This window comes from Neopelma chrysocephalum, unplaced genomic scaffold (genome assembly GCF_003984885.1).
Source record: "Neopelma chrysocephalum unplaced genomic scaffold, ASM398488v2 Primary Assembly neopelma1_65b, whole genome shotgun sequence".
Lineage (NCBI taxonomy): Eukaryota > Metazoa > Chordata > Aves > Passeriformes > Pipridae > Neopelma > Neopelma chrysocephalum.
Genome location: NW_020897723.1, coordinates 2,017,958 through 2,045,162, shown reverse-complemented (window position 1 = coordinate 2,045,162; position 27,205 = coordinate 2,017,958). Strand labels below are relative to the sequence as shown.

The 27,205-nt window shown below is 37.7% G+C and overlaps 1 protein-coding gene across 20 annotated transcripts in view; it reads left to right on the top strand.

The window, feature by feature from the left end:
• Nucleotides 1-27,205, top strand: part of RBFOX1 (RNA binding fox-1 homolog 1) — a 1,129,454-nt gene that overhangs the window by 656,874 nt on the left and 445,375 nt on the right. The window contains exon 2 of one of the 20 annotated variants that reach the window (XM_027684208.1): nucleotides 19,942-19,986. The exons of the other annotated variants lie outside the window; for them this stretch is intronic. The gene's annotated coding sequence lies outside the window, so the exon portion shown is untranslated. The remainder of the gene's footprint in view (nucleotides 1-19,941; nucleotides 19,987-27,205) is intronic. 20 annotated transcript variants of the gene reach the window in all.

The window sequence follows — 27,205 nt, the reverse complement described above, 5'->3', positions numbered from 1 at the left end:
GTGGCAAGACTGATGACTGGGTATTGTCCAAGAGTGGTGGAAAAGCTGGGAAGGATTGTCTGTGTGTGAATGGAAAGTTATGGGCATGTCAAGCAGAATAACTTTAGGCTGTGTCACTGATTCTATAAAGGTCTTAATCCAAAGCAATTGTTCTGAGCAACTGAAAATGAGGCTGAGGACAACTGAAGTGCAGTGATTGGGATTTTACTGTCATGCAGATGAGAGGTTAATTATTCTCTAGGTTCCAACCCAAGCTACATAAAGTCTATGTTGTCCATTGAGAAAAATTTAGGTACCTAAAAATAGCATGTGAGTGTTCTGCTCTCTTCCTGTTGATTTTACTCTTCTGCTTTTCCCTGCTTTCATTTCAGGAGGTGGGGATTCATGGTAGGACTGGATAGTGTTCCCTAAAGCAATGTTATTCCAAGCTCAAGCAGTTCATGCCTGCTCAGAAGGTAGAAACTGTGACCAAGAGACACGTGAAAGGTCCTCTAAATATGGAGTTACTCAGTCCCCATTTAACTGGAGCTTCTAAATTGTACAGTCTACCTGAACTCACAGTAGAACTTGCTAAATCTGGAAAGTTAGAATGAATTAAAACCCAAGAAAACAAACAAAGGAGGTTTTTTGCTTCAAAATGGAAAACAAACTTTCTGTGTTTCATAAATGGGTCACAAAAGGCATCTATACCAGCACTTAGGCATTGTCTACTCACTTCAGTGTGTAGGAAATAAATGGCTTTCAATTATAATTAGTTTTGCTTTCAAACACTGATGCTCTGAGTAAAAAGCAAAGATATTTTTATTGTTCAGGGGAAAGTATTCCATATATGATGTATAATTTAGAAGCTTCTATGAATATTTGCTGAGCAAATTAAGGTTAATGTTCACCCTATTGCACACAGAGTTCAGTCTGCAACTTGTGTCGGTGTTATATAGGATGTATTTCCTAGCACTGAGCTGAATATCCATCCCTTGCTATCTCAGAGGTCAGACTGGGTAATCCTGAAGCCCATTAGCTTTTGTAAGAATATATTAACTTATGAGAAGTGTACAGTTTGGGCTGGGCAGTTTATGTTGCAATGTGGACTGGGAGAGAAAACTTTGCCTCCTGTTGCAGTAGTGCTGAAAGGTTTTCATGGAGTCATAGAAGCACAGAGAGATTTGGGATGGAAGGCACCTTAAGGATCATCCAGTTCCAACCCCCTGCCATGGGCAGGGACACCCTCCACTATCTCAGGTTTCTCAGAGCTCCATCCAACCTGGCCTTGGACACTTCAAGGGATGGGGCAGCCACAGCTTCTCTGGGCAACCTGTGCCAGGGCCTCCCCACCCTCACAGGGAAGAATTTGTTCCTAAAATCCCATCTAACCCTGCCCTATTTCAGTTTGAAACCATTCCTCCTTGTCCTCTCAGTCCAGGCCCTTGTCCCAGGTCCCTCTCCAGCTCTTTTGGAGCCCCTTTAGCTACTGGAAGGTGCTGTAAGATTTCCCTGCATTTGCATGTAAAATGGCATCCTGACTTATAGTATTCCTGCTAATGTGCTTTAGTCTGCCTTCCATTAGTTTCAGTAAAGTTCTGAAGTACAAATAAAGCATGTTCTATTATGTCACGTGCAGCTCAGAGCATTTTGAAATAAGATATTTAGAGAGAGACAAATTCTAAGAGGGCTACAGGATTACAAATCACAATGTAATTTTAAAGTTGTAATGAGAATAAGTTGCACGGGAAGGTCTCTTAACAATTATTGTCATGAGAATGAAGTAACACAGTGTTAATGTTTCATGTATTCTGTGAAAGATGATAATAAACTCTACTGCTTTGACCTTATTAATGTTCTGTAATTTGACTTGCTGGCAATTCACATTTTTCTTTGGTTACAGCCTTAGTAACCTCTGAGGAAGAGGTGGAACTGACAGTGAATCTAAACATAACTGAATACTGAAAAGGTCAGAAATATCAAGAATGATAATTCTGATACCTCCTCCTCGTGACAAAGGTAGTAGCAAAAAGGCACAAGTGAATGTGTTGAAGTAACAAAGCTTGTTACAGAAATGTTTCTGTATTTATTGAGAAGTATAAACAACAGCACACTTTTTTCCTTGTAGCTCATTGAATACTCCAGTAGTGTTTATTTTTTACCCTTTTATAGAATCATAGAATTGTTCAGGTTGGCAAAAACCTTTGAGATCAAGCACAACCATGAACCCAGCACTACCAAGCCCACCACTCAACCATCCCCAAGTACTATATCTACACCTCTTTTAAATCCCTCCAGGGTTGGTGACTCAGCCACTTCCCTGGGCAGCTTGTTCCAATGCTGGACAACCCTTTCAGTGAAGAACTTTTTCCTAATATCCAAACTAAACTTCCTCTGATGCAACTTGGGGCCGTTTCCTCTGATCCTGTCCCTTGTTCCCTGGGAGCAGAGCCTGACCCCCCTCCTGCTCCCCTCTCCTGTCAGGGAGTTGCAGAGAGTGAGAAGGTGCTCCCTGAGCCTCCTTCTCTTCAGGCTGAGCCCCCCCAGCTCCCTCAGCTGCTCCTGCTGCTCCAGCCCCTTCCTCAGCTCCATTCCCTTCTCTGAACCTGCTCCAGCTCCTCAATATCCTTCTTGTGATGGGCCCAGAACTCACATGGGACTGGGGGTTCCTCAGCAGTGCCCAGCACAGGGGACAGTCACTGCCCTGATCCTGTGCCCACACTATTTCTCATCCAAGCCAGGTGCCATTGGCCTTCTTGCCCCCCCTGGGCACACCTTGGGCTCGTGTTCAGCCACTGCCACCAGCACCACCAGAGTCTTTTCCAGCTTTCCAGCCCCTCTGCCCCATCCTGGAGCTGCAGGGGGTGGCTGTGGCAGGAGCCGGCACTTCACCTTGTTGAACATCGTACCTCACTTTGCCCAAGAAATACTCTTGTGTTCTGAAGGGCCTCCTGCCAACTGTTTAAAGATGAAGGAGTCTGAATTTTACACTCTGCTGAAGCTTTTCCAGTTCCACAGGCCAGATATTTCTCACCATATATTTTGGCTGTGTAATTGAATACATTTTAAAAAAATAGCGAAGTCTGTAATCAGCATGAAAGTTTCAGTTTTTTTCGCTCAAACAAAACCTTGAGATTTTCCAGGAATTTAGAGAACAAAGTTGTGGTATTGAACGTGAAGGGCAAAGGTCTGATTAACATCTTAACAACATTCTTTGATTTCTACTTACTTGACTGAACACTGAATCAGGCAAGTACACCCAGTACTTTGTGATACTCAGCAATGTCATTGATCAATTTATTCCTGCATCGTTGCAGAGTGAAATAAGTAATCAAACCTCCTAAAAAAATATGCTTTGTTCTCAGGGTTTTTTGGAGGTATATGTCAGTATGTTAATGGAGATAAAGAGAATATAACATGTATCTTAATTTCCATGTGCAAATACACACATAAATAAAATCCCCTGAGCTATTTTTCTTCTAAGTCTTTCGCTTGTTGCAGTTTTGGGATAAGGAAATAAAATATTTTGTAGTTTCCTGTTGTTTGTTAACCTAAATCTTGTCTAATCCCTTTACTTATAAATGTAAGAATGTAGGAAACTGTTCAAAATGGTGTAATGTGATATTTGCTGCAGTTGGTTTTATACTTTGAGTGTTTGGAGTTTTTCTGTTTGTTTGTTTTGTGGTTTATAACATAGATATGCTTTAAGTTTAAACAGATCTGAGCTTAGGAATCCTGTTTATGGGAGGTGCTTTTGGTACTGATGAGCACACACTCTGTTGGACAAACAGCTGCAGCTTTTTGCTCTAGGATGCACAAGTTTCCAATAATTGCCAAAAATTAATTTTTAATGCAACTTTGTGATTTCATGAAAAGGTATTTTCAGACTCTGTTTTCACTCAGAAGTGCTGCTTTTCATGCTTTTGCCTTCACAACTCCACATAAATCTCACCTCAGTCTCTTTTTGTGCCCAAACACACCTCTAACCCACAAAGCAGCAGTTACATAATTTTTATTGTTGTGCATAATTTACAGTTAAATGCTGGATCTAAAAACAGAGGCTACAGAAAATGTTATATATGCAAAAAAAAATTAACCCTCCATCAGTTTAAGATGTGTCACTGGGCTGGTTCTTTATCCCACCTCATTTTGAGGCTTGGTAGGATGGCAGGTGTTTCTCATTGGGATGAATTTTATCACTAACTCCATGTATCCCTCACCCTTGGAATGCAGAGCCTGAAAGTGGTTTGAAATATGGGGGGAAGATACATTTTGAAAAATAGAGGAAAGCTAACTGACTTTTTAAATATTTTTACCCCAGTTGTCTGCAGTTCCCTTTCACTGAGCTGTGTGCTATTGTGTTTGCTGTGCTGTTGACATTTGCTCTGTGTTCCTTATAAATTCTTAATTTGGAATAGTATGATGAGGTTTCACTTATCTAAATATGTATTACAACAATTTTCTAGAATGTCTTGCTTGGCAGCTACTGTTGTTTTCTACAGTGTTCAGATGACAAATTAGATTACAACATAAATTATACCATTAGTTTGTTATTACTTTGTAATTAAAAATGACTTAATCTTTACATTACGGATTTTGCAGATGGAAAGAAATAGAATCAGTGAGAGCCTCCTCTAGTCACATGGAAATGGGTTTTGAATAAGGCAGAAGAGCAGCATGGTTGATAAATTAATTTAATACAAATGTACATAGCTGTGATTGCCTGGAATCTGTAAACAGCCAAGCAGCTGATGCAGCTCACAGTGCTCAGGAACACATGGGTGCTAATGCCAGCATTTCATAAAGTTATATTGCAAGGTTGTGTATTTTTATTTGTACTTTTCAGAGAACACATTTGTAAATCAGAAAGGAACGTTAGGTTTGTGTCAAACATTACACAATGCATATTCCATGGGGAATTCTCACCCAACTTTGAAACTAAGGATGTCAACTGCTGCTGCATTTTGATGTGAGTCGGGGTAAGTGGGAGCTCATCTAACATGTTTATTCATAAATTCTCTTTATGTGAGTGCAGTATAGGTCCTAAAAAGTGTCAAGAACGTGTTTAACGAAGGAGAGGAAGGGAGCTGAAGGGAATGCAGTAGATATTTCAAGCCCACTGGCATTCATAAAACAGATACAGGTGGGACATAAACTGCAGAAGTAGATAGGTGAGGAACTTGCTTATAAAATCAAAATATGGATTACACTGCTGGATCTGAAAAGTTTGTACAGCAGCTTCTAATGCTAAAGGTAAATTCCAAGGATATTCTTTGGTTTAATATAAATTATAAACATATTTAAGTAATCCAAGAAATCCATTGTCTCTATTTTTTTTTGAGAGATGTACTGGCAGGAAAGTAAAATGGTCAATTCCACAATCATTTCTTCTTTCTTTTCAATCTTCACGTGGAAAACATTGTATTGGCTTTATAATAGTGGAAAACAAAACTGGCTTTTCTTTCAGCAACACTCCACAAAGATTTGGACAGTTTCTTTGAGTGATAATGACTTGAACTTGTGGTAATGCCACAGTTATTGCTACATTCATAATTCATATAGTGACAGGAGGAAAGAGTGATGGGTGAAATGGAGCCTCTGACCACTTGTGTCAGCTGTTTGTGTGATGGGAGAGCATTTCTCAGTGCCCAGCACTTCCCTTCTGCTCTCTCAAGTCTGTGAGCACTACACAGCTGCTGCAGGCATTGCTACATCCATGTGATTTTACCTTTTTTTACTTAGCTCAGGATAGATCTTCGCTGTCTGGGCATTTTCCTGTCTTCACATAATTCCTTCCAGCACTTACAAACTGCTGTTCAGCTGCAAGGGATGTGGTGTTCGAGTTTGTGTTGGCTCTGGATAGATGTGTTAGAACAGATCTGAGTAATGGCCATGGCCTATGCAGTGTTTAAATAGAAATATGTGTGTCAACAGAGTTCATCAGTTCCTGGGAGGGCACACCAGGAAAATGGGAAGGTACCAGAGTGCCTTCCTTCAGTGGCAGAGGCTTCCATCATCCTCGGGAAAGGTTTCCTGTTGGTGCTTTAAAGTTTAAGGTTTTATTAACTATATTAACTTCACTGGTGATATGAACCTCTCCTAGAGGAGAAGCAGGCTGGTTGGAAAGTTTATTTAATAGCTTATTTTAACATTCAACAGAGGGGAAACCAGGCCTTTGTAATGTTACAACCTTTATTCCTCTAATGGCTGCATGTTTGAATTTTGCGTCTGCTGGAGAAATTAGTTCCTGATGGAAGCTGGGGCTTCAGTGTGTTCATCTCATGGTATTGAGACATTTCTCCATTGAAAGAGTAAATGATTCAGACAGCTCTAATTTCATTTTCAAACAGTGATTTCAGAGACATTTGGTTTGTAGAATATAACCTGATGTGGAGCTCTGTGCAATTCCATGGAACAAACTATTTCCAGGGTGGGCTTTGTGTCTTGTGCTCCAGGATCTAGGGAAACATCTTTGAAATTATCAGTGGTATATTCCAGCAAATACTGGCTAGATTTGATATATTTAACTCCAACCTTTAATCTGGATATACTGTTTACTGTATAAGCACTTTCAAGGAAAACTAAGTTTATGTCACTGTTAAGACTGAGATTAAAATTAGGTGTGTCATAATACTGTATAAAGCTGTGCCTAAATCCTTGGAGAATTGTTCCTTTAAAAACAAGAATTTATATATATATAGATAGATACAAACAAGTCTATATATATAGGTACATAACAGATGTATGTAATATGTATATATGTGTATCTGTGACTCAGTATATACATATAAAACCCTCATATTTTTCAAATAATTACATTAGAAATTTTCCTTGTATTCAGCCTTTAAGTCAGAACTGTCTCTGTGTGTCACCAAGAGCATCCCTTCACTTGCAGGGGGAGTCTCAGTTGTGTATGTGAAATAAAAACATCTCTCAACTGGGGGCTGAAGGAAAAACCCTTCAGACTGAGAGCAAATGTAACAGCTATAGGCTGCTAAGAGCCTGCACAGTTAGGGCAAGAAATAAATAAAAAAGAAGCCTAGATTTTGGTTACAGAAGCCTCTGTGGGCTGTTTTGTGATGCACGTTCCTGGATGGGGCTGGAGACCTTGAACATCTGTTTTATATTCCTCTCAGTGTAGCAAAATGGAGAATTCATGTGTTACTCAGGAAGAAGAAATCCAGTTTCTCAGGCTGACACTTTCTCAAAGCTGTGAATCTTGATGTTTTAATCTCGTGCATTTTGATAGTGCTTGATATTCATAACTGGTAGGTTTGATAAATTTTTAACAAGGAAGTTGAAGATAATGAGAAAACACAAGGGAAGTTTTGCATTTCGCACCTTGTACTCAAGCCTTCAGGTTTAATTTTCACTTTTTGCACCAAGAATATTCCTTGGAGGAAGACTGACTAGATCACATGTTGCCCTAAGCTGGCTTTAATCCATTAAGGTAAAATCAAACCCCAAACCCTGCAGAGTTAGCTTTCCAAACTCCCAATTTTAGTAAAGGCAACAGTATCAGCATTTGAGAGCCAGAAAAGATCCATTTAAAACCAATATAAATGTATGTTTTTACTCATAACTTGTGGGATAAATCTTGTCACTTCTGCATAAGTAAAATAACAAATGTATCAAAATGGGAATAGAGTTTAAATGTGTGCATGCTCTAGTTGTATTGTGGAAAAGAAAATCTCATAAAAATAGATAAAAAGAGAAAACTGATAAAAATCGAAACTGAGACATCAGAGCGGAAACACAATTCAATTTATTTTAATTTGTAGTATTCTAAATATTTATAATTCATAAAATTATATTAATACGAGACTGGAGTTCCCAAGTTGTTTTGAAGGGAATCTTTATGCGATGGCAACAATTTTCTTTCTGTTACATGAACTTCTTTCACTTAATGTATATTTACTGTCACACAAGTATCACAATAAAGAGTGTGCTGCATGTCATTGTGTTTCCTCAAAGGGGTATGTGGGTTCTAACACTTCCTTCTCATTAAGTATAAATTAGAAGGAGTGACTGTAGAGATGGTAGTTACAGCTCGGGTTGGATTTACTGCCTTAATGAGAGGGAAGGAGGAGGGAGAAGAAGAATATCTGTCTGTAATAGTGTCTTGCATGTAGGATGTACATAGAATTCTGTGCTGTGTGTAATCCCACTGAATTCACTCACTGGAATAACCAAGTGTGGGCACAGCTTTACATCCACAGACTGAATGACCTGCAGAGTCCTGTGGCTGCCACGTTGTGTCATTATTAACAACATCACTGATATCAGAGAAGTGTTTCTCCTACTTTTCCCACAGTTTCTGAGGGGGCTTTAGCTTAAATACTATCATGCTGTTTTTAGCAGCTTGATTCCCCGTGAAAGACCTGTCCAAGGAAACCCCTGATGTTTGGACATGGTAACATGTTGGATGTCTATAAATGACACCAGCTGGCACATGGACATGGTGGATTTTAGAAGAGCTAAGGAATACACAATTTCCAGTTGCTCCTGTGTGAACTGTTCTTGATAAAACCATGTGTCGAAGCAAAGATTTCACAAGCATTTTAAGCTGTGGTCTATGTTTTTTAGGAGCTCCTGCTGTTTACCATCTGTGTATTTGCACTTATTATTTAAAATGTATTACTATTTCATAAGATATAATCACAAATGAATGACATACTTTTAAAGGAATATAATGTGTTGGGTTTTTTAAATTCTTGTATAAAATCCTATTCATTAAAATTCTATTACTACTACTTTAAATTAAAAGAAAAGAACCTGACTAAGGATTAAGGACGTTGACTTTTTACAAAAATAAAGTGCAAGCACTTTTTGGGAGCATATTGTTACAGCTGCTGCTGTGTCTGCTGTCGTGACATGTGTTGTTGCTTCATTTATTTCAGGAACCATTGTTTGGCATATCAGACATGCACAGTTTGTAGTGAAAACTTTATGTTTTAAAGTACAGCTTCAGGTTGGCTCAGTGACAGAGTCAGTTGGGTTTCTTGCCTGAGGGCTATGACCCAAACACTGTAACTCTGCCATTAATGGGTACTAATGAAAATGTGTCCAGGATGAGGTGTTGGCCCAAACCTTCTCCACTGGGCTAAATCAAGACTTGGGAAACCTTGGAAAGAAGAACTAAACATATCTGCTTAGTCTATTGGGAACCCTACTGGAAACTCTTGTAGGAGAATCAATTGTGATGTAAAAACCAGAGTTCTGTAAAAAGTGTATTTTAATTATTAAGGATTCACCGGCTTCTGTAGCATCTTTGAAATCTTTTGCCACCCTTCTATGTGTATAACATCAATTTGACAACCTGTTTTGCAGTTGTTTTTGGTTTTAAATGGATCATCTCTGGCAGACTTAGTCTGAAATGTGTGAACAGTTTCAAACGAGCAGATCTGTTTCAGGACCTGATTTGTAGAATGGAGATGATACTTTCTATAATGAATATGTTAATAAAATGGTTTGAGGCATATACAAAAACTGTCATGGAAGTGGAAATAGAGTTCCGAGAGAAATGTTTCTGTATAAAAATACCCCTAATGATGGGGTGCGAGTTTTTATTTTTTCTTGACTCTTCCTTCACATCTGGTTCATATGAAAATAATTCAGGAAGCACAGATTTCCTTCCTCGAGATAAGTGTCCGGCCATTTAATGTTCTTGTCTCTTTGGAAATTCGAAGTATAATGATATACAATACTTTCTGGGAATTAAGGGGTGTAACTGATAAAGGTTTTAATTTGTTTTTCATTGAAGGTATGAGACAAAAGCAGTGGGTATTTATGTTGCAATGCTGGTGGAATGATGTGTGGTTGTGACAGATGAAGTATATGGACACTTCTTTAAAAAATAGACAAAGTAATGCACTTACATGTTTGCCTTGGTGTCTCATCATTCCTTGCAATATCTTCTGTAATTTCTAAGCATACTAAAATTAATTCTAAGCATACTGAAATTAATAATTTTGAGTAATTATGTTAAAGACCAAATTATATTCAATATGTTGTCATTAAGTTGATGGCAAGCTCCTCTTGGCTTCACTGGAAGTAAATCTATAACCCTGAAAGTTATTACTGTGTTACTATCTAGCTCTGATCAGTTCCTGATCAGTTCAGCTGCTGATGGGAAATATTATATTTGTTAGGATAGTTTATTAAATAAAACAGAAAATACTATTTAGCATGAAGGAAAACCTACATAGAAAAGTGAACTGAAAATAATTAAATACACAGAATAATTCTCTGTTCTTAGCAATACTGTTCATTTAAGATCCTAAATTAAATATAACATTTAAATTAGTTTCTATGGGATATTATTAGAATTTGTAGATGGATGAAGACAGCCTGTAAAAACACTAGTATTGGTATTGCTGCTGGGGATAGCTTTAAAAATAGGATACAAAGCATTTTTTCTCTCTCCTGAGAAATAGGGTGGTGAAAAAAAAAAAAACAACCACCCAGTGAAATAAAAATGAGAAAGGGAGAATACTAAGAATGGTATATGATTCAATAACAGCCCTGAATTGCTTTGTTGGCCAGCTAATGAAGCATGGAGCCAAATTCCAAGGCTGACATCAGTCAGTGTGTTGCATTTACGGCAGCGGGGTTACGAATCTGGGGAAGGGGGACTGAGAACTGGTAAATATGCTTCAAAAAAGGGGAAGGATCAACTCCATTAGTTTCTGCTGTTTGTAAATAGCAGGTTTCCCAATTGCTGCTGCATATGTTGCATTGTTACACTGTCTGCAGGGCTGATGTATCATTTGTTACAAATACATGAGCACAGACTTCACCAAAATCGGATTGTAAAACATAATATTCATAGTTCTGTGACAATACCTTTCTTAATAAATCTGTGCTGTTCCAAAACTTATTATTGCTATTTTTCTTATTTGAAATATTTCCAGTTAAAATTGTTTATGGTGCAGTTCCATTTGTTCCATGTGTCCTAATTAAATTGCTTCCTCACAGATCCTTAGGTTTCTTTGTGTGGAAATTTGCATTTCCATTTAATATCATTATCCTAATGACCACATATGGTCATTGTTTCAGCTGCTAATTATTTTAAACAGGTAATGTCAAAACATGTCATTTGATTTAAAAAATATACCTATTTTAAATATGGCTTATAGCCAGGTACTAAGCTATTAATTTTGCTAAATTTTACCATGGTTTGTTTGAAATTACTTTTTGCTATCATCATAATTTCAGTCTTAATTTTTTTTTCCTTAAATTGAAACTGGTGGGCAAGTGTGTAGTAAGGATTTCGTAGCTATGAAAGATAGAAGATTAGACTATATCTGACTTAATCCAATTTGATAATGAATGGAATGTTTTGCTGCTTATCAGTCCCGAGAAAAAACAAATCCATGTTCTGCTTTGATATCAACAATACCACAGAGACCACGTGTAATGAATGAGGTGTTTCTCTTCCTGGTCTTCAGTAGTAAGTCTACTAAGCTTTTGAATTCCTAGATTATCCTCTGTCATGGACATAAAGGAAAAAGAGATGAAAAAAGACATTGGCTTGGCTAGGCTGTGTTTAACTTAAGATGGGATTTATCCATCCAGAATGTTCTTTCCATTCATGACGAGCTGGCACTTTTCAGTTGCTTCGTGGCCATAAGGACTCTCCTCCCTGCTATTTTCAAGAGGTTTAACAGGATGAAGACACAGAAATGTGGTGGCAAAGTCTTTCTGGCTGCAGAAAGTAATGATTTACTACTATAAAAATCTGATTTTGCAGTGATCACCAGGTGCTTTTTTGCAGTACTTAGATTTGGTGAAGGAAATGAATGTTAGCACCTCTCAAACCACATGACCCTCAGGAATTCTTTTTTTGCCCTTCCTCATCAAGGAAGACATCTTCAGTGAAACAATTGGGGTGCAGGAACCTTCCAGAGCCCTCTCTCCTCTCTTGATCCCAGTGCCTCCCTCCTCAGTGTTCAGGTTCCCAGGGTCTGAATTCCAGCAATTACTGCCAGTGACATCACTAAATTATTTTGAAACCAAAACCAGTGGTCTCCTACTATCTTGCAAACTCAAAGGAGATAAAACTAATCCTCCAGAGATGTTTCATTCAGCTACAAATTAATGCATCTGATTTATTTAGGTGATTTTCCTGGAAATATTTCATGGGATAGACTATTGAAAGTTTCTGTGAAAATTGATAGTTTTTCTTTTTCTGTGACCATAAATACTTAGTTTGTTTCTTGTTAGATAATTTTAACTACAGTAATCAGGTTTTCTAGGTGACCTGGCATATTTATATGGATAAAATGATGAAAGTAATCAATGGAGAATGGTAAGAGTAGAGTAAAAAATTAAACTAGATTTAGTAGCACAATATGTTATTGACCTAATGAGATTAGATTGTACTCCCTATTGCACTTCAGGGAGTGTAATTCAATCTGTACTCACTTGCAGTGGTTTAAAACACTCTTCTGGCAAATATTTTTACAAGTGGCTTCCCCATCCTTAGAAAGCTGTGCCTTTTTCAAAGAGGCATCTCCAGCAAGTCCTCCTCAGTGCCAGAAGGGCTGTGTGAGTGTGCCTGGATGAGCCCAGTTCTTACAGGTTATCACACGGTGTTGACTCAGTGGAACCTCAGGAGGTGATCAGGTCCAATCTTTCATTCACTGTGGCACTAATGCCAGTGCTAAATCAGTCATGGATTTGTCAAGAAAAGCCTTGAAAACCTCCAAAGATGGAACCCATCTAATCTCGATGCCATATCACCCACCTGATGCAAAGCTTTTCATCGTCTCCACACTCAGCCTGCCAAACTGGTTGGTTATTTTATGTTGACACGCTTCAGAAGAGTTTGGCTCTGTCATCTCTCAACTCTTACAACTCAGAATTACTCCTCAAGTAATTGTAGGCTGCTGTTAGTTGCCTCTTAGCCTTTCCTTTGCCAGACAGTACCAGCCTTTCCCTCTGCCTCTCCTCCCGTGTTCTCTGTGTTAGTCCCTTTATCACCATTTGAAACCATTGGCAGGACCTTCTCCAGTTTTACATCTTTCTTAAACTGGAGGAGAACCAAACTGGGTGTGGTTATAGTCTGTTACTTTCTGAGAGAAAACTAGTTAAAGAGCTGATCTAAAAGATCAATTACTCATGAGAATATCTGGAAATATCTGCCTGTGTACATTACCTTTTTATTCTAGCTGTACTGCTTCTGGTGTTCCTGTCAAGCGTTAACACCAGATACATGAAAAGGGTTTGGAGCTATAGGTTTTTTGCATTAATCAGTAATATTAAATTAGTTGGCTAAATATTGCTGTGTTGGCAGAAATTCAAGACAAGCCTGAGAAGGATGCAAAAACTGATCTCAGCTTGAATAAAGATACCAGTCTGAGTTCCCATGAGGGGATCCTTAATGAGGAGGCAACTGTGAGGAAGCAAAGCGCTTTTTGTGGAGATGTTGGCAAATATACTGGGTCAGGAAAATTTTTAGGCTCCTCATCAGAGCCGTGGTGTGTGGTTTGGGAATGGTCCTGAGGACGTTGTCAGGTGTGCTTTCCTAAGAAACAACCTTTCTCAGACACATGGTGTGGTTGTTGGGGTTGTCCTGGGCAGAGCCAGGACCTGGACTCAGTGATCCTTGTGGGTCCCTCCCAGCTCAGTCTATTCTCTTGATTCTGTGATTGATTTGCTGGTATTGGGACAGCACTTAAGAAAAGGGCCAGAAAAAAAAAAAAAGCTATTTGTCAACCAAATACTCTAGGGAGATGTATTTTAAATCTTGGGATTTCAAGTGTTTGCCTGTGTTCGAAACAAAGTATTGATTGCCACTGTAATCAAATAAAGATTTTATTGGTTCTCACAAGTACATTCCAAGCAAACAAGGCCAGAGTTAGTGAAATGACTTTCCATGCAAGAATAGGAGTTATACTTATTGACGTTTCCCAGCATCATCTGGACTTTGTGTGGGATAAAGGCTCAATCACATTTTATTATGGCATAGATTTATATGACTAATGATTTTAAAATATATAATTTGAAATTAATATTTTATATTGCTTACCTAACTGCATATATGTAAATGTTTACTACATTTAAAGATTTTTTAGCAGTGAATCAGTGAACATCCCAGAATTATTTTACTTATTTTCATTTTCAAGTGTTTAATTGAGTCCTTTCATTCATGTTTATTCCTGTTAGGTTTTAGATATACTTTCAGTCCTGGTTTAACTTGTACAAATATCTGAATCACAGAACTGTAATTATCCTGTGTCTGTAAACTGGGTAACAAGACAATCTTAAGAATCCTTTTTTTTTTTGGATATTTGTCAGTCATTTAGCAATGTTTGTTACCAGGGTTTGTTCAGGTTGATAACAGTGGAACAGAATGACAAAAGCTGGATCAATTGTTTTCCCTAATCAATAAATGCACCTCTGAATTTGTTGTAGCGTAAAATCATATTTATAGACTGAAAGTCATGAGCAGAACTTATCTTTAGTTTACCTGCTAATTATTGAGATGATTGTGCACAGGAGTGTTTCTGATTCATTGACTCTTATTGGTGCTGCTTTTTAATTTCACCTGCTGAATTCTCCCCTCGTGTGAAGGATCCCTGTGTTGGGCAAAGAGTGTCATTGAGCCCCTTCTCATGCCAGACCCGAGCACTGGAGCAGCATTATCATCTTTGTCAGGCTTAGCCAGTAATTGCCAGGGGTTTGTGGCATTGTCTCTATAACTTGGCAAATACCATCAGTCCTTTTGACTCCTGAGTTATCAGATGTTTTATAAGAGAATTTCTTTTCTTCGTGATGTATTTCACTGGAAGGAAATTATATTTAAGCAGCAAGTCATTTGCCTGAGTTCCCACTGTTGGTTATTGCCCCCTTTGTGACAGTACAGAATTGCATTGTGCTTTATGACTTTTCATCTTCTTGAAGGATGATGCTTCTGTTTAACAAAAACCGTGCTAGAACTGCAATCAAAAATGCTGAGTACAGTGTACACCAGAGGGTTAATCAGAAACTCCTGAGAGAATAGTAAAGCATACACATTTTTACATTTATGGACACTGAACCAAATCCATTTTTTTAATGGTATGGATTTTTTTTCTTGATTAAATGATGGAACTGGCCATAGATATTCTTGTCATTAATCAATAATTTCTACTGTTTTAATTTTATGTTATGAAAGGCTAGAAAGCACAGCTGACTTAGAGAATACTAAGTTGACTCAGGTAAATGATTGCCAAGGAATGGCGATTTATTATGAAATCTGGGAAAGAGCAGAGTCAATCTTCCTGCCCAACCCTTTTTTTATCAAGCAGAATCAGATTTGCCAAGTAATGGAAGCAAAAATCTTCCACTTAAGTCAATTATTTCAATCTCAATTAAAAAAAATGTTCTTGTCAGAAAGTATTTAATCTGAGTAGTTTTGCTGGTCTGAGTCTGCTACTTTGTGGAGTGAACACCTCTCTTTTAATGGTATTAATGATATGAAATTGTGAGTATCTGTAGGCAAGGCATAAATCTCTGTAGGATCAGAATCGTGTGTTGTATTTACTCACAGGTAGTAAAGTTGTCTGCTGGGCTGGCTACAAGTTAAACTATTCCCTCTATTATATGATACAACAGACCATGATAAATATTAATTTGTTTTTTTGTTTGTTTGATTGATTGTTGTGAAATTATCCATTATATTTATAAATATATTTTTACTTTGATAACAAAGGCGTGCTATTTTGTAGGGGTGTGTTTTAATTTGATCACTCAGCAATAAATGTAGTGCATTTACCATTTTCAGGACTGCTTTTTTTTTACCAATTTCATGGTTCATTTTTAGGTTTGTATTAAAGTATGTGTCATTTATGAGGTCATTTAAGTGGTAGCCCCTGGTGCAGGAATACAATAATAAATAATAATGATTCCTACTAAAGTGTTCAAATGATGAACTTTTGAATTTCAGTGTGCTTAAAGTAAGTAATGAATAGTAGTAATTCAGCTGGATTAACCTGCAAGTCCTCTGTGGAAACACAGTAGCTTAGTTGTCTGTCTCTTGAACTCTGTCACTGTTGAGATTGAACCAGTCCTAACTCACTAAGATATTCCTCCATCTGCTGAGTAGAAGGAAAGATCTACCCAAGGAATACTATCCAAGATGAAAATGAAAAGGGAACAGAGTAAATCCCAGTTTACATGCATAGGAAGTGTTGGTTAAGCCTTACATCAAGGGTTTAGTCACATGTTCCTTTCAGAGTGACTCTTTCTGTGCTTAAATGTGAGCATGAGAATAAATGTTACCAGCTCTGGGCAAATGCACTGATCAACTCCAAGTTATGGAAGGGATTTGCTGCCCCAGCAAGGTCTGTTACCTTGGGAAGTAACGAACCAAAACCCTTTGGCTTCAGCTGTAGCTCAGCAGAACCCCTCGAGATGACACTGGCTGCATCTGGATTCTTGGTTGCACAGGTTGGTCTGGTTTGGTTCATATTTAACCTCAAAACTCGGGATGGGCCCCCCTGGGAAAGTGCCCTCAGGGATAAAGGAACAGAAGAAAGTTGAGAGCTATTTAAAGACTTTTTTTCTTGCAGCACAAGAGCTCTTGATTCCAATGTGTGAGAAATCAGCAGGGAAGGCAGGAGAAGCTGAATAAGAACCTCCTGGTGGAGATGAAGTTTAAGAAGGAAATGTGTCATGGGAAGAATACAGGGATGTTGCCAGCATGTGTAGGGATGGGATCAGGAAAGCTAAGGCACAGCTGGAGTTTGGAATTAGGTAAGGAATTTGAAGAACAGGAAGAAGGGCTTCTACAGGTACATTGGTCAGAAAAGGAAGAACTGTGATCCAAGTTCCTCCCATTGCAGGAGGAGATGAGGTTTGAGACCACCTGAGGAACCCGAACCTACACAAGTCCTGGGACCTGAGGAAATGTGTCCCAGGGTCCTGAGGGAATTGGCAGAAGCAGGTTCTGGGCTACTGTCCATGATATTTGAAAAGTCATACAGAGTCCCCAGTGATTGGAGAAAAGAGAACATCACATCAATTTTTAAAAAGGGTAATAAGATTTGGAGATGCTTGCCTTGGAGAATTTGAGGAATTATTTTCCATTTAAAATAATCAATACATCCTAGAAGGAAGTTTTGATAGATTTTTTTTTCCTTGTCTTTGCCTAATCAAAATGTGGGCTATGGAAAGGTGTTTTCCAAGAACTTGAATCTACTCAGGCACAGAAAATGGTGTGCATTTCACATACAAATACCTGAGCCCAGCTCTTGGTGACCAGACCTTTAAAACTTTATTGGTGATGGAATATTTGTGGTTGATACAGCCTAAAAGCTTCTTAATGTACATTACAAATGAGTGTGTATGTGTGACCTGCATTATTATATTTGCTCATTTTAAAGGGTGTTTATAAAGGCTGCACACAGAGCCCTTTCCAGCTGAACTCTAATAATATGAAAGTGTAGGGACTAAGGAATCACTCAAGAGATTACATTTTCTGTGTCTTTTATTACTGTAAAACATAAAAACCTGCTTTGTGGCCTTCCCTATAGCCAGTAGCCTGGATAAATGTTTACAGATAAATATATTAAAATACTTAACTCATTTACTTATAAATCATCATAAAAAGGTAGCAATTGTAGGAAAGTAAAATCAATACAAATTGCATATGGCTCATGGGATAGATTTTATAAACTGGGTGTTTTTGTTGTAATAAGATAAACATCTATGAATATTAAGCCACTTTTTTTTTTGCAATTCAATTTTAATCTTTTGAATATAGAACAGGGATTATTTTCTCCTCACTATGTAATTTCAATTCCCTTTTTCACTGATGGCATTTATGATCATAAATAGAGATGTTAAAAAAATAGAGGCACAAAATTTGCTGAAATGATTTGCTGAGCAGGCTGCATGTACATAAGTAAAAGATGCTTAAGTAAAGTTAGAACTTCAAAAAATACTCTCCTTGATCAACTCTTTCCATATGAGGATTGAAATTATACTGGATTAAAGAAAATATAACTGAGATTGTGGCCCTGGAATGAATTTAATTGATCGTGTTCTTTTTGTTGTTTGGGGCTTCATGAAATAATCAATCCAAAAGTAGTATAACAATAGAAATAATTTAGGAAGTTTTACTGTAAAGGGCTTAATTCTTGAAAGAATTTGCCTAGTGGGATTTCTTCATTTTGCTACTAATTTTACAGTTTGCTGGTTCTGTGATCCTGTATATCCAAATCAGTCTGTCAAATGGGAAGCGAATAGATGTGGCCTGTAGTTATGGGAGCTGCTTGCAACCAGTTTTTTAGAAAATGTTTGAAAAACAATTATGGTGAAATAATAGTCATTTTCATACTGGCAGAGAAAATAAAATTCAGGAGTTTTGAAGACATGCTTCAAGAGTGCAATCTGTAGGAAACCACTCTGGCTGAAATATGGGCTGATTTCCTAGTACAGGTGGGGAACACGTTTGTTAAACTTGTCCTAACTTTTAAGCCACTTTATTTACAGTATAATTTTATTTCTCAAAATCTGTCTTCGTGCAATTTTGCTGAGATTTCTGGAGGCCATTAATTTGCTTTCAAAGCTTCTGCATTTTTGAAATTCCCCAATGAAAGCAGCTGCCCAATAATCAGAAGGTGAAGAGCCACTTCTCTGAATGACAGCAGGGCTATGTGTCTTAGTCAAGAATTTTACACCAGTCTAGAGTGAAATAAGTTCAGAAGATAAAACACAGAGGGCTCTAAACTTTTTAAAACATGTCAGTAAATAATGGTTGACTGTTTCCAAAATTTCTGAGGTATTTAGTCAATCACTTATAGGGCTAATCATAAATGATATATACCCATCATTACTTTGGTTAGTAAAAATGGTAATACCTGTGCAAAACAGAATTGCTTTTGATGCCATAATGTAATTACAGCTTGGAAAACAGCAGAATAAGGCAAGAAGAAAAGCCTAGCTATATGTAATTTCAGATTAAATTTCATTTGGATTGAAAAATACTGTCTGGGTGTGGGGACTGCTTTTAAACTGGGCAGGAAAACTACCTCTATCTTACTGTACTGTTCACTTCAGTTAATTCCAAGTGTAAAATTGTACCAAAATTTTCTGTGTAAATGAGTGGAGAGAAAATATTTTAGTTTTCATGAACTGAAATCAAATTTTTTAGCTGCTTCTGAAACTATAGTTAGTCCTGAGCTTTTTCCTTGTGTATCTGTGTAGTGATTATTAATGCCCTGGGTACAACAGAACAAAACTAGGGCAGAGCAAGCTACAACTGTCTTTATCTACCCTGGAATATCTTGTGTCTTATTTAGATATTTCTGTACCTACATTCAGGACTATAAATAATTTGTGGAGTCAGAATACGTTTTGAGATTCATGTTTGAATGTGAAGAAAAGGTAGGAGAGAGTCTTAGAAATAATCAGAACCCAATAGTCATGTTTATTAATTAACTACTTGATTTCTTTTTCCTGTTTCAGTCTAATTTCATGAGAAACTAAGCTCATGTGATTACACAGCCTGATCCACTTGTTGTCTAGTATGTTCAAATACTGAAAATTTAATATGGAATATGTACCTGTGTGAAACCTTTTGTATGTCATTTATTTTCACTTTATAGACAGGTTTTGCTCTTCTAGCGTTGCTACTTAATAGTTGTGGGAATAGTATTCATGTTTACTGATATTATTTAGCTTTATTTTTAGGCCATTTTCTTCCTTTTTTTGGTGGTAAATATAAATAATGTCTCTCAATTTGAGCAGAATTTGCTCACTTAGCCATGTAATTACATGGTGTTTGGACATAACTTAGTGAAGAGCATTATTTAAAAGCTCTTCTTCATAATTGTCTAACTGTTGTGGAAGAAGGAGGATAAAATATAGCAAAGGAAAAATTCATTTGGTTAAACATAGTTGCATTAAATACTGTACTTAAGAGACACTAGCTCAGATCTCTACAGAAGTGTTTTGTGTTTTTTTTCCCTGCAGGATGAAAATGTAGCACTCAGGAAACACGGATAATGCAGCTATCAAGTAAGATAGAAAATAGTAGCAAATGAAACAAACTCCTGCTCTTAAGTCCCAGAAAAAAGCCATAATCCTTCTGGATAGATCCTAATAAGTTCAATTCCTCTATGAAAGTTGAGAAAAAGGAAAAGGGAATGATTTCGGAATTATTTTGTGTCCTGACTGTTTCCCCAAGTAGAGGCCTGGGTGATAACTCTGTATTAGAAAGTGTTTGTTTTCCAGAGTGGGGGTTTCCTTCCCCTGCAGTGTCCCGGGAAGGGCTGTTCCACTCCATCCTGCAACACTGGGGGTAAGGAGGAAGGAAAGGCAGGAGCTGCTGCTAAACCTAAATGTTCATCTGGGAGCCCAGGGATTGCTGACCTGCCTGGTCTAACCACAAACCAAAGCTGTCACCCATGAGGGGTCAGGGAACTGAGAGAGGGGAGAGAGAACCTTTGGGGATCAAGGATCGCGGTTCCTCCAGAGCCTAAACCACCCTTGGGATGGGCTGAGTGTGGTCAGACAACCCCCTCCCTAGAAACACCTGCTGCTTCCCTTGGATCTGAGGCTGTCATTGTCCACCTCCCGTGGGGCACAGTGGCCACACACTCCGCAAGGTGACAGAGGTGGTTAATTTGCTTGCAAAGCTTCTGCATTTTTGAAATTCCCCAATGAAAGCAGCTGCCCAATAATCAGAAGGCGAAAAGCCACTTCTCTGAGTGACAACAGGGCTATGTGTCTTAGTCAAGAATTTGACACCAGTCTAGAGTGAAATAAGTTCAGAAGACAAAACACAGAGGGCTCTAAACTTGTTAAAACATGTCAGTAAATAATAGTTGACTGTTTCCAAAATTTCTGAGGTATTTAGTTAAACACTTGGAGGGCTAATCATAAATGATATATACCCATCATTACTTTGGTCAGTAAAAATGGTAATACCTGTGCAAAACAGAATTGCTTTTGATGCCATAATGTAATTACAGCTTGGAAAACAGCAGAATAAGGCAAGAAGAAAACCCTAGCTATATGTAATTTCAGATTAAATTTCATTTGGATTGAAAAATACTGTCTGGGTGTGGGGACTGCTTTTAAACCGGGCAGGAAAACAAGGTGACAGAGGTGGTTTTATGTGTCCTGAATGATGATCACCCTAGAATTCAAACTACATTTGACCTCAGCTTCACAGCTTTGTGTTGCCTCCCAACATTAAGAACTTCCTAATTTTGAAACATTTAAGTAGTTTTGAGTGATTTCTCAGGTGCCTGGTATGTAGACAGAAAATTAGTCTGATTTTTAAGTCTTAAGTTTATAGGTTTTCTGTTAATATGGTCATCAGTAATGATATTTGTTTGTTGTTTGGTTAAAGGTATTTCAGATTAAATCTTCTGAGTCATCCACCTAATGCAATGATCATTAAGATCATTGAGAGATTTCTCTTTATAATAACCAGCAGGTAACTGCTGCTCTGAGCTGCAAGAGAGTTGTACAATCATTCAAGTAGTTTTTGTTTTGGCCTTTCTAATATTTCCTAAAATATTGCATCATTACAAAAGGTTCTCTGAACCTCAACTTGCACCTGAATGAATGTAAACCATGTTCCTGCTCTGCCAGAAATTTCTTAAAAGGTGTTGTGTCTGTATGTATAAATATAATTGTGGGTTTGATAACAGTGAAGGTACAGCAAAGTGTGACATACTCCTGACTTAAAAATCAGTGTTCCAACAAGAGTATGACTCCTTTGGGGTCTCGTGGGATTTCACAAGTGAATGTAACAAAAAAAAAGCCAAAAGAAATTGTCTTATCTGTTTTCCTTTCCTTTGCATGAGACTAATTATTATAAAAGTTGTCTCCTGTTCCCTCCTCAGTTTGAGGTCAGCAAATTGTGATTCTGTAAACTGCATCTGATATCCTTCTAATACCTTTCACAACAATTGTGGTTGTTTTCTTCCATAGCCAGCACAGATTGGAATTTGCTCCAGTGTATGTTATTGAACAGAATTTTCCAACGGTTACAAAAAACAAAAGGGTCATAAGATATAACATTGGATGAATGGCTTGATTTTATTCTGGCATTCAACAGGCTTCTCTCTGAAAGCTTTTCTCCATCTGTCAATTCTTGCAAATTCTTCAGTGGCAGAGCTTAGTGACAGGTAAAATCCATCCAGGAGGGGCAAGAACATTGGAAGGTTTCTAAATTAGCTTTCTAATTTACGGTGAAAATAGATTTTTCTACCAGTCATGAGTAACTTGTAACCTAACATGGTGTTACTCACTTGAAGAAATAATTTTGATTTGATTGCAAAGGAATCAGCTGCTTTCTGAATGCAGAGTTAACAATGAATATCTTGCTTATGCAGCAGAAATTTACTCCTTCTAATGAGTGAAGAAACAAACTGAAATGAATACAATAAACCAGATTTTCTGGAAAAGAAAGCAAACCAGTTGGATTTGATTTGAAAAGAGCAATAGCAGGCATATGTCATGTGTCATTAGAGGAGAGAACTGGCGACAGTATTATTCATTATGTGGTTTCAGAGTGCCCTAAATTGGAGTATAAGATTATTGGAAGTGGTTGATTTCCCCAGATTACGGCTTAATAGTGACTAAAGGGCCCACATTACTCATATTTGCAAAGAAAATAGTGCCAGAAAACAGCAGTGGTTGACTGGAATGAAATGTGGAGCCCTCAGGGTTTTAGCTTGAGATGCAGCTTAATTGTGTGTCTCTTGCTTAATACAAATGTCCCTGAGTCTCTGAGGCTGGTGTGCTTTCAGCACTTGCAAATTGATCCAGCAGCTTCCAAAGTATTTACTGAGGATTTTTTCCTTGCTGCTTTCTAAACAAATTATTATAATGACTTCACAGGCTAAAGTAGGTTTCCCTATTTCTGACTGGTTTTCATTACCAAATTCCTGTCAGATTCTGTTTATTTCCTTTATCTGTTTAAGCTTCTGCAATGTCAGGGTTGGGAGAGGGTTGGAGTCTGGTGTCATCACTGGAACGTTCCTTTTACACTTCTGGAAGAAGGACCAGACTGGGTTTAGGGGGTGTTTGCTGTAATACAACTGTTGGCTCTTGATAATTAAATATGTGGCATGAATCACCTTTAAACAAAAGCAATTCGTATTTTCAAGCAGAATTATTAAAGTACTCCGAGGAAGAATTTAAACTGTGTAGTTTCTTATATTTTTAGGGGGTATATGTAAGCCCTACGTGGGCAATGCTTTGCTAGATTGGTTGCAGGGTATGCACAGAGCATTCTCGAGGAACAACTAAATTAGAAATTACCTGAAATGGAACACAAATTTGACCAAAAAAAAATCATGTTGTATTTCTCCATGATATTTAGAATTTCTCTGTCAGATTCCATGAAATTAAACCAAAATACTGCATTACTGTGAAAGAAAATTGTGGTGATGTGTGAAGGTGCTGGACTGAAGTGCAGAGGAATAAGTTTTAATGCAGTGTTATGTTGAATTCCTGGTGTGCCAAGTAAGACTCTTCACTGCTGTATTTCTGTTCCCTGCTGATGAAAGGGAAACTAAAGTACTTTCTTTTTACCTAGTGAAAATGTCAGGTGCAAGTAGCCAAGACTAACTTTTACATAGAAAATACCTTTGGAAAGGACCTAAGAAGTCATCCTGCCCCTCTGCTCTGCTTTAAAGTTTATGGAACTAAAGTACTTAAATGTTTTATTACAAATGAGCAAAGGAAGAAATTACCTCTATATTTTGTCCTGTCTGGCAAGGATCCTGATTTCTACCTTTCCTGCAATACCTCATAAATTTGAATAAAGTATAAGAGAACCCCCAAATTCTGAAAATGATCCCTGCGGTCTTTGAATTCAGAGGGATCTCTTAAGTCTTTTTGAGTCAGCAGGTTGACTTAGGAAGTAACCAGGATTAATTGGTAAAATCTATAAATAGTGATGAATTCAGAACAAGATCTTATATATGTTCAAAATCAACTGAGCTGTTGCACCTCCTGAGTTTCACTGATCCCTGAGTTGTAAATCTCTTAAAGTTGATGTTGTGCCCATGTTCTTCAAAAAGAAAATTGCTGATGGGGATTTTTAATTGTTATTATTTTCTTTAGCTTAGAAGATTAAATAGCTGTCTTACACTGCTCAGCAAAATTTCCAATGAGCATTTATAATTTCTGTAGAACAGGGTTTTTTCTAGTATTTGTTAGAGATATTGCTCCCTGAATTCAGCCACTTACACAAATGAAGTTATTTATTACATTGTATTAATTGCAAATCTCTGCCTTTCAGAAATTACTCTTGCAGTTCATATTTCTGCAATGCAATAAAATATTAACTGTGCAACAAGAAGCACGATACTGGAGAATCCCTGAAGTGTCATGCCATTAATACAATGGATGAATATCAGTAAGGGTGTCTGGGGTGAATTGGTGTGATTGTTTTTAATGTGTTGGAGAAATTCAAGGTGCAGAATGAAATTATTCTAGCTCGTTCTAAGATGAGAACTCAAAATTTGGAAACAGAATTTTTCTAGAAGGAGAAAAACTGCATGAAGAGTTACAAATGACATTTGAAAACCAGAGGGAATAGTTAAGGCAAACACACGTGAATGATGTCCCAATAAGATTTTTTTGGTGATCACTATTTATATCTCATACTTTTTTGAGATCAGTTATTAGGGGATGAAAGCTACATTCTGCTGTTCTGTATAAAACCCCACTGAACCCATCATACTTCTTCCACTTCTATGCAGCAAAAATTAATTTTTTTCAAGGTTATGTTTTTCTCCCCCTGTATAGTTTAATACTGTTCTTCCGCCCCTTGGGCGAAGAAAAGACATCTTTCATTATATTATATTTTTCCTAAATCAAAAAGTACTTTCACTGTATCAGGATTACAGGTGAATAAGTGGGAAAACCTTGTTTTTCAATAGGGGAAACCTTGTTCTTGAGCAGGGATTGGGCTTTACAGAAGGTTTGGTCTGACAGAGCTCCCACAGGGTCATTACCTGGGTCACAGCTGGGAGTGGAAGGCTTAGACAGAATTTATTAAACAGGTCCTTCCCTTGAGTCAAGAGGAGCAAAAAGAACTCCCTTGCTTTCTAAACTCCTCCCAAGAGAGGAGTCTGAGTGCAGCTGAACCCAACCTTAGCCTTGGATTATGTCAGCGGTTTAAATTTAAGGAATTACAGTGATGTCACTGAATCACTTTTGTCCTGCAGGTTTTAATGATTGGCAAAATGAGAATATTTACCTAAAATTAATCATTTAATATTACAAATGATCAGACAAAAGATCTTAATCAGAATCATTTACTACACAACATAAACACTAAAACAGCTGGTAGTACAGTATGAGATAGGGTTATATACAGAGAATATGTGTATGTCCAGCACTCTTGAGATGAAATGTGTTCTGCATTGCATTTGCTTCAGTAAGGGTAAGGGGGCTTGTTGCTTTTATTCTCTCTGGAACATCAAAGCACAAACCCAGCTAGAAATAGGTAAGAAATAGCTCTGGTGTCTGGTTGCTGTGTCTTGTTCATGTGCCAGGGTTAATGGCAGCTGATAAAACACAGGACAGGAATGTTTGAGGGTTTTTTTTCTCAGATCATCTGGGACCTCTGTTCTTCCTTTGGGTCTCCTCTGCAGCAAAGAAAATAATTTGAGTATCATACATGTCCCTGCCATTTGGGGAGTCGTGTTTGTTATTTGCCCTGCTCTCATATCTGCCTTTTTACTTTCTTCCACCTCTTCTTCTGCCCTCTCTAAGGTATATTGGGACTGATTTAATGGCCTGTGGACTGAATGGCAGACCAGATGATTTGGTCCCTTCTGTCTTTGGTTTCTGTGAAAGTTGTGAAGTACAAGTGTTCTAGACTTGACTGTGCTGGTTAGTTACTGTCACAAAAATCAAATTCATGCTTCGTGCCTCAATATTCCCATCTGAAAAGCTTGGATATTATTTAGCAGCCTCAAACATCATATATATTAAATATTTGGAAAATAATTGGAAGTTTAATCTAATTAAAATACTCATGAAGAAAGCAAATTATTTGCATTTGATCCTCCACATATTAGGGGATGATTTGAACTCAGACCAGGTATTAATTGCTATTCAAATATTACACTTTTTTTTTGTTGAGTGATTACATGCCGTTAGTTTGTCCATTGCACAGTTGGTTGTCTCATCCTTGTAATATTCTTCTGTCACTTTTCATGGCTGAAAGATGTGGTGCTTTACCCATTCCAGTTTCTGCAGTGCTGGTAATGTTTAGATTTATGAAATACTGTGTCCCAAAATGCAGAGCATGTGAGGGAATGCTAATTGAAATTACTGTATTTATTTCTCTCTGAGGAAAAGTATCAATGTAGTGTGATAGTCTGTCTGAGGGCTAGAGATCATGGAATTCACACTCACAATAACAGCAATTTACTTTGTGCTGGAGATAATAGGAGACAGTCTTTTTCTGGGAGCTACAACTTTCATGTTGTATGAAGCCAAAGCCCAAGGCACTTAGATAACACATATTAATAAGGATAAAACTTATAATATTCAGGGAGTAAATACCACTTCCATGTTAATCCAGAAACTGAGCACTGGAATTGTTGGATATAAAGCCAGATGGAGAAGTGTCTGCTCCTCTGTAGATGAAATCTTTGAAAGCAGAGGTGAGCAGGCAGCATCAGACAGGCAGGGCAGCAGTGCAGGGTGTGCGTGGAGCTGTGCAAGGGGAGGGGCTTCAAATGGTACCTGCACCCCTGAGAATAACTGGAAAACCTCAGTTGCATGTGTCTCTGTAAAGAATCTGTGCTTTCCTTCAGTTTTCCACAAAAATACAGTCAGTGTGTATTTCAGGTTCACAGCAAGAGGTTTCTGCTTAGGGTTTGCATGACCTTTGCACGTACAATATTTGCAGTGCTTGTTTATTCTGTCGGCTGAAAATTAAACTTTTTCAAAGAGCTAGAAACTTGCATTCTTTCCCTAAATAATACTCTGCCACTCTCATTACTGTCTGCATTCCTCACTTCAGTGTAGGAATGAGCTGGGTTTGCCATAAAAGCAGATGTAGCTTGGAAGAGCTTTGTTTTCATGTCACAGGGTTGCACCACTGGACACTCAGTGCAGTTGTAACCTAAAGGCTTCATCATTAAATGTTACCATTAACAGAAGCTCATGGTAGTAAAAAACTTTTTGTGGGTTTCTCTCTTCAGGAAGTACAACATTCTTGCTCTTAGTTAGACTGTCACCAAAGCATTTAAAT